The sequence below is a fragment of the Lycium barbarum genome, chromosome 2, assembly GCF_019175385.1.
Source record: "Lycium barbarum isolate Lr01 chromosome 2, ASM1917538v2, whole genome shotgun sequence".
Lineage (NCBI taxonomy): Eukaryota > Viridiplantae > Streptophyta > Magnoliopsida > Solanales > Solanaceae > Lycium > Lycium barbarum.
Window position 1 is genome coordinate 54,509,684 of NC_083338.1, and position 8,567 is coordinate 54,518,250.

At 41.9% G+C, this 8,567-nt stretch overlaps 1 non-coding gene across 1 annotated transcript; it reads right to left on the reverse strand.

Moving 5' to 3' along the window:
* Positions 1 to 8,231: 8,231 nt before the first annotated feature.
* Positions 8,232 to 8,337, reverse strand: LOC132629576 (small nucleolar RNA R71). Its single transcript, XR_009578344.1, has one exon. It is a non-coding gene; the product is annotated as a small nucleolar RNA R71 (small nucleolar RNA).
* Between the last annotated feature and the right edge of the window lie 230 nt (positions 8,338 to 8,567).

Genomic DNA, 8,567 nt, shown 5'->3' on the forward strand with positions numbered 1-8,567 from the left:
TCAGAAAGAAAGACGGGTCACTGCGGATGTGTATCGATTACCGGCAGCTGAATAAGGTGACTATTAAGAATAAATATCCCCTCCCCCGGATCGATGACTTGTTTGATCAGCTGCAGGGTGCTAAATATTTTTCGAAGATAGATCTGCGCTCAGGTTATCATCAGGTGCGAGTACGGGAGTCAGATATCCCGAAGGCTACTTTCATGACCCGATACGGGCATTATGAGTTCAGAGTTATGTCTTTCGGGCTGACTAATGCTCCAACAGTATTTATGGATCTGATGAACCGGGTATTTCGACCTTTTCTGGATATGTTTGTTATTGTGTTTATTGATGATATCTTGATTTACTCGCGATCAGCCGAGGAGCATTCAGATCATTTGAGGACGGTACTTGGCATTCTCCGTCAGCAGAAGTTATATGCTAAATTCTCTAAGTGTGAGTTCTGGTTGACTTCTGTGGCATTCTTGGGCCATATTGTCGGCGCAGACGGTATTCGGGTCGACACGCAGAAGATTGAGGCTGTGCAGAATTGGCCCAGGCCTACTACTCCGACAGAGGTGCGCAGTTTTCTGGGTTTGGCTGGGTATTATCGCAGGTTTGTGGAGGATTTTTCTTCTATTGCAGCACCACTGACGAGGCTTACTCAGAAAGCAGGAAAATTCCAGTGGACAGATGCCTGCGAGCGCAGCTTTCAGATGCTGAAGGAGAGATTGATTACAGCACCAGTTCTGGCTCTTCCAGAAGGATCTGACGGGTATGTTGTCTATTGTGACGCCTTTGGTATTGGGATAGGATGTGTATTGATGCAGCACGGTCGAGTCATAGCCTATGCTTCCCGGCAGCTCAGACCGCACGAGAAGAACTATCCCATTCATGATCTTGAGTTGGCCGCGGTGATTCATGCTTTGAAGATTTGGCGGCATTATTTATATGGGGTCCACGTTGATATCTACACGGACCATAAGAGTCTCCAGTATATTTTTAAGCAGAAGAAGCTAAATTTGTGGCAGCGGAGATGGCTTGAGCTACTAAAGGATTATGACGTCGATATTCTGTACCATCCAGGGAAGGCCAATGTGGTAGCTGATGCGCTTAGCCGCAAGTCCGTAGGCAGCCTGGCTGATGTTCCATCTGATAAGAGAGATTTGGTTCGTGATATTCGTCAGCTGGCCAGCCTCGGAGTTCGTTTGGCGGATTCTGGAGATTCTGGGATTTCTGTTCGTCCAGTTGCTGAATCATCTATTATTCAGGAAGTAAAGCAGCGCCAGTTTGAAGATCCTCTCCTGATTCAGTACAGAGATGTGGCCCTTAATAAAGCAAAGACTCAGTTTGAAATCTCGCTTGAAGGGGTATTATTATATGACGGCAGATTCTGTGTACCGGACATTGCGGGCTTACGACGGCAGATTATGGGCGAGGCACATAATGCACGGTATTCTGTTCATCCTGGTTCCACTAAGATGTATCGTGATCTCAGGTGTTTGTATTGGTGGGACGGCATGAAGAAAGATATTGCGGAGTTTGTTAGTCAGTGCCCGAACTGCCAGCAAGTTAAGATCGAGCATCAGAAGCCCGGTGGATTACTACAGGAGATGGAAATTCCAGCCTGGAAATGGGAGATGATTAATATGGATTTCGTTGTTGGGTTACCGCGCACTCCACGCAGGTACGACTCTATCTGGGTTATCGTTGACAGGCTGACGAAATCAGCCCATTTCCTTCTGGTTCGGACTACTTATTCGGCTGAGGACTATGCCAGATTGTATATCAGAGAGATAGTCAGACTTCACGGAGTCCCTATATCTATTATTACTGACCGAGGTACCCAGTTTACAGCTAATTTCTGGAGGTCATTTCAGGAGGGATTAGGGACTCAGGTGAGCCTTAGTACAACTTTTCACCCTCAGTCCGACGGGCAGGCCGAGCGCACTATTCAGACGCTCGAAGATATGTTGCGGGCCTGCGTTATTGATTTCAGGGGCAGCTGGGATGATCATTTGCCGCTTATTGAGTTTGCCTATAATAATAGTCATCACTCCAGCATTCAGATGGCACCGTATGAAGCCCTGTATGGCAGGAAATGCAGATCTCCTATTGGTTGGTTTGACGTGGGCGAGACTAAGCTGATTGGGCCAGATGTGATCCAGGAAGCCGTAGATAAAGTAAAGCTTATTCGAGAACGGTTATTGGCTGATCAGAGTCGACAGAAAGCTTATGCAGATAGATGACGTCGACCGTTAGAGTTCCAGATTGGCGACTGGGTATTCCTGAAGGTGTCGCCCATGAAGGGTATCATGAGATTCGGTAGAAAGGGTAAGTTGAGCCCCCGGTACATTGAGCCGTATCAGATCGTTCGAAAGATAGGCGAGGTCGCCTATGAACTAGACTTACCATCCGACTTGGTGGCCGTACACCCGGTGTTTCATGTGTCTATGTTGCGGAAATGTATTGGTGATCCTTCCAGGATATTCCCAGTTGATGACATTCAGGTGACGGAGCAGTTATCCTATGACGAGCAGCCTGTATCTATTCTGGATCGACAGGTGCGGAGACTACGCACTAAAGAAGTGCCCTCCGTCAAAGTCCTGTGGCGCAACAATAATCGGGAGGAGATGACGTGGGAGGCGGAGGACGAGATGAAAAGGAGGTACCCTCACTTGTTCCCGACGTCCACAGGTAATCTAATATTTTTTTTCAGTTTGTTGTGTTGATTGATAAAATGAATTATGTATGTCATTATTAAAAAGGGACACTCCTGCCTTGATCATAAGACCTTATAAGGTTAATTTAACATTCGGGGACGAATGTTCTTAAGGGGGGGAGAATGTTATGTCCCGTGTTTTCGTATAATTGGAAATCGAGAAATAATTACGACTTGTGTGTTATAAGGACATAATTTGATTTTCGTGAATATGACTATGTTGGTTATGGAATTATTAATGTTAAGAGCTCGGGGAAGGCCGAGAATAAATTTGGAATTTCGGAAATTAGTTTCGGGAATTACAAAACGGGATTTTAACGAATTGGGCCAAGAAAATTGGAACAAAATTTAGGCCCAAAGATCATGGGGTGGCCGGCCACAAGGCTTGGCCCAAGCCTCTTATTAAGTGGTCATGTGATTTTCACATGACCCTTAGTTGGATATATATCAAAGTTGCCTTTAGAATTTTCAAGAAAAAAAAATCACAACTCCACCTTGAGCTTCTAAGCCCCTTCGGCCGAGAACCCATTTCCCCAACCAAAAAATTTTCTAGTCTTTGTGTTTGATCCAAAAATCTTGTTCTTCCCATATTTGTAGAGTACTCAAGACATTCTTCAACGTGATATAATTTATTTGGCGAAAGAATCACGTTTGCAACAAGTCGGAATTTCAAGAAAAGGTAAGAATTTTACCCTTTTAATGTTATGAAATTGGTATGAATATGATAAGGATTGAGAATAGACGAGAACCTCGTAGTTTTGATGTATGTATAAAAAGCCATGGGTGTGTGTGTGTTTGGTATTGGAGCCGTGGCACTTATGTAGTGTAAAGCGATATGAATTGATCTTGTTTAGTTTGTATAATGTGTCGTCGTGGCCTTTATGTCGTAAATGATTGATTGATGAATTGGATTGGCGTTGGAAAATGATTTCGGAACGTTATCGGAAAGTGTATACCTTTGTTATAGTTGTGTATATCATTGTATGTCTAAGGTGCTAAAGACTTTAAATATGATTTATGGTTGATGTTAATGAATTCGGAATGAAACGACGCAAGTTAGAATGTTTGTCGTGACTTTTGGTGTTTTGAAAGAATTATGGAAAGTAATGGATTTTGGGGAATTTCGTGTATGGCTTGGAATGTATTTGGAATGTGATGGCATAATCTTGAATGAGTAAATGAATACAATAATATGGATATAGATTTGGAATTTTGAAGTTTGAATGAAAGATTTCCAACTTGCGTAGTAAGGTAGACTTTTGAAGTTTGAATATGGTTTATATTGTTTGATGATGTTTGGGTTGTTGTTGTTGATGTATTTTGAGCCGAGCTAAGTCTCGGGGGTGTTAGATTTATAGGGGAAATGCTGCCGAAATTTCGGTAGGCAAAAATGAAGTTAATGGCATTTTTAAGCCTAAGAATCTCAATTGGTAACTTTGACCATTTGCAGATTTCAGACGAAACGGGACTTAACTTTTGGGAGAGCATACGACGTCTGTAAGGTATGTAAAGCTTCCTACTCCTTTATTTGGCATGTCTTAGTGTGATAGGCGAATATTGGAACTTCCGGAGCATTTCTGCTCCTCGAAACCCGATCCACAGAAAAGTTACTATTCATTCAATTCAATTGAAGCCTAAGGGCTCTATTTTGGCTAGGATGCCACCAATCGTCCGAAACCTATCGAAATGTGGTCGGGTAACTTAGAAATGATTATGTATGACCTTTGGCCTATAAATATTCGTAAAATATGTTCGCCACCTCAATTTGACTCGAGGTGGGCCCGCTAACCCCGAGACGCCCTATTTGTCTTATTGGCTGCCCTTCTGAATAAAGTTTGAAATGGTACTTTCGATTTTGGAACCCCCTCCTACGAGGTATGTTTGGACTATTACGATATGCTAAGTAACGTTTTGAGCTATACGTACTATTTTGGAAATGTTTTGTGAAATGAAACTTTGTATCGACTAAGTATGCGATTATTTTTGTATTATGAAATGATTTATGAGATCATTATGTTTTGAAAGACTATTTTGGAATACGATTTGCATTTGTCTGCTCACGACTCCGCTCGTGCCTTGTTATGACTTCGTTCACCGGTTCCCGGGCCGGTTATGATTCGTGCGCCTTATAAAAATTCGGCCGTATGCTGTGTTACGGTTCCCGAGGCTTCGCCATAGGGCCGGGTTCCGTTTGGAGTTATGCTGTGATATGGCTCGTGATGCGATACGCTCACCTATGATTATGTTTGTGTTCGGGGATGTACGGAGATTTGAAACCTTCTGGTGATATGCTGTGTGTGGCGCCAGCGTCGGAGTGGCGACCACGTTCCTAAGCGTTTGCATGATTTCGTTTGCATTATATATACGTATATGATTTTGATACGGATTTTGACATACCGATTTGTATTCCACTTTGTCGTCTGATTTGCTTTCAGTTTTGATCCATATTTCTGTACTCCGTGCTTTACATACTCAGTACATATTTCGTACTGACCCCCTTTCTTCGGGGGCTGCGTTTCATGCCCGCAGGTGCAGATATTGGCGATCCTCCACAGTAGGCTTCCCCCTTTGCTATTCCGGAGTACTCCTCTTTGATCCGGAGCCCACTTTTGGTACAGACTCCTTTTGCTTTGTATATATTATGTACATTTGACTATTTGGGTACGGCGAGGCCCTGTCTCGCCATATGTCTTTATTTTGAGTTCGTAGAGGCCTGTAGTCATATATGTGGGGTGAGGGTCCTGTATATGTTGGTTTGATTTCGTTTTCTGGTCTTAAAGCGGTCTGCTTGTTATGATGGCCCCAAATGGCCCTTATGCTTATGTTTGCACTTTTGACCGGCGATGTCTATTTCGCCGCTCAGTTTGTATTTGATTTGTGCGACCGCTTAAGACATATTTTCATATAAATTATGTTTGATATGATTTCGTAAAATTCGGAAATAAGTTTGGACCTTATAATGAATGTGTGATTCGGTCTGGGCACCCAGGTAGGGTGCCAGTCGCGGTCCACGGGGCTGGGTCGTGACAAATGCCCTGTAGCTGATGAGCTCCAAAAGTAGCCGTTTTGATTTCTGTAACTGTCATAATCCTGAAGATCTTTTGAGAGCATCAATGTAGTCCTGAGGGTCCTCATCTTTCTTTGTCCCCGTAAAGACTGGGGGATTCATCCTGAGAAAGTCCTTAGTCTTAGCAGACTCTCCATTACCTCCTGAACTTGACCCAGATTCCTGACGTTGGGCCTGAGTTGCTACCAGTTGTGTGAGCATATTGATAGCATTCCTAACATCCCCATCCGAATCACTAGGAGGTGTAACTGTACGAGCGGTTGGGGTTGTTGTCTGAGTCGGAACGATTTCTTTGCAGGTTGCTTCCGCAGTAGCCCCTTGGCTGGTGGCTGTAGCCTTTCTGGTGTATTTCCTTTCCACAGGAATTTTCTGAAAATACGTACACGCACGAATTAGAAAGACATCCTAAAAGTACTGCTCTAACTGCACGATCTAGAATATGAAAGAAGTGAGACAATCCTGAATGCCTTGGTGGTCAATGATGTGGCGTGATTTTACGCCACAATCGATGCTTTTTGGCTATAAGTTTTACTTGTTTTTAAGCAAGCCTATGTGATTTTACGTGATTTTTAGTGTTTTTCAGGTAAAGGAACAGATTCGGCACAATCACAGTTGAAGTGCAGAACCAGGTCATAAATTGAAGTTTACGGTCCGTATTCTACAATACGGGCCGTATTCCATGGTCGTGTAAAAGGATAACATAACCAGAAAGTCAAGCTGAGAAGATGGTGGTTTACGAGCTAGGTTTACGGACCGTATTTCAGTTTACGGTCCGTATTCCATCACGTATTTAACCAGTTGAGCATCTGGCAGAAAGTTGAAGTGTTGGATGTTGAAATACGACCATGCTGTTTACGGGCCGTAAACCACTTTGCGGTTCGTATTTTAGAAGATTGAAGTTGCACAGAACTGAGAAGACGAATTGGGCGTAAACCGTTTTACGGTCCGTAAATCACTTTACGGACCGTATTTCATGATGACAGGACCAAAGTGCAAATCTGTAACTTGTGTATTTCCAAAACTTATAAATAGTCATTGTAGGGTTTTAAGAGTTATCAGTTATTATATTTTTTTCTCTTGACTTAGAACATTAAATTTCTCTAGTTTTTGAAGATTCAAACATCAATTCAAGTATTACCAATTCCTTTTTCATTCCAAAGTAAGCAATTATGAATTCTTCAAATTCTTATTTCTTGTTCTTTGTCATGAGTAACAAAATTCCCTTACTAGGGTTGTGAACCCAATGATGGGTGTTTTGTGATTGGGGCTGTGATTGATATACAACTAATGGATTACTAGGGTTTATTTATTCTTCATTCTTCATTCATAATTAATGGTTGCAAACATTGATTAAAGCCATAAACCCTAATTTATTGGGGAAAATAATTAGGGCTGGTAAGAATAATTAACAAGAACTCAAAGCTTTAAACTTTATTTAATAAATTCACTTAGGAATAAGAAGAATTTACTTGGCATGATTAATCGTTCTTCATTATCACTTTCTTATATTTGGGAAAATCATAGAAAGATATAATCTTTATTTATTGGGAAATAGTAGAGATTCACATCGAGATTAAGTGCATTCATATAATGATCCATTACAAGTATATCAAGATCAATACCCATGACCATACACTCTATCTAACGGGGACACAACCTTAGTTTCTTTTACCATAAATTTCCACCAAAGCAATAATTTAGCAATTAGTTATAGAACAACCAACTTTTACCAAAATCATCGGATTAAGACATTAGACCTAGAACTTAGCATCTACGACTTTAGTAACCTTTTCACACCATATTCCCTGTGGGATTCGACCCCAACCTTGTTGGGTTACTACATTTGACAACGTCCATGTTATACCATTAATAGGTGTAATTTGAGCGTATCAAATTTTGGCGCCGTTGCCGGGGAATACGGTTTTGAAGTTACTAAATAGTGTTTGCTTTGATTAAAGTATTTTGCTTATTCCATCACACCTTGTTTGCTACTCTATGTAAACCAGGTGAACATGAATCAAAATCAGCAGAATCAGCTTACAGGTAATCAGGTGAATCGGTTGAAAAATCAGGCAAATGAATCTGATGATGAGAATATTTTTGCTGAACTTGTTCAAGAGGAGGACTATGCATCTGTTATTGTTCAACCTCGAGTTGGAGTGACTACGGTGAAAATTGACTCATATCTATACCAGCTGTTGAAACTTGAGGGATACTTTCGGAACTCTACCGAGAATGACCCTCAACGTCATTTGCAAAATTTTATGGATGTATGTGTTAATCACATCCAGAACAATGTTCCACAAGATGCTATTCGGTTGAGGTTATTCAAATATTCCTTAGCTAGAGAGGCAAGAACATGGTTCGAGAAGCTACCCCGAAATTCGATTACTTCATGGGCAGACATGGTAGCTGTTTTTCTTACAAAATGGTACCCCCCCCCCCCCAGCAAGAAGGCTGAGATTCGCGACAAGATATATGAATTCAAGCAGCGACCGGGGGAACAACTATATGAAGCCTGGGAGAGGTTCAAGGAGTATTTGCAGAAGAGCCCGAATCATGGTTTTCCGGAAAATATATTGATGGAGAAATTCTACCAAGGGTTAGATCCAGTGTCACAGTCAGTAGCTAACAATGCAACTGATGGCTGTTTTATGAACAAGACCTTTCAACGAGTGACCAACATACTTGACAAGCAGACAACTCATATTCAAGCTTGGCACTCAAACAATGCTGATGTGGTACCATACGGTAGTGCCATGCTCCAGAATATAGTGAAGGAGAATCAAGACACCC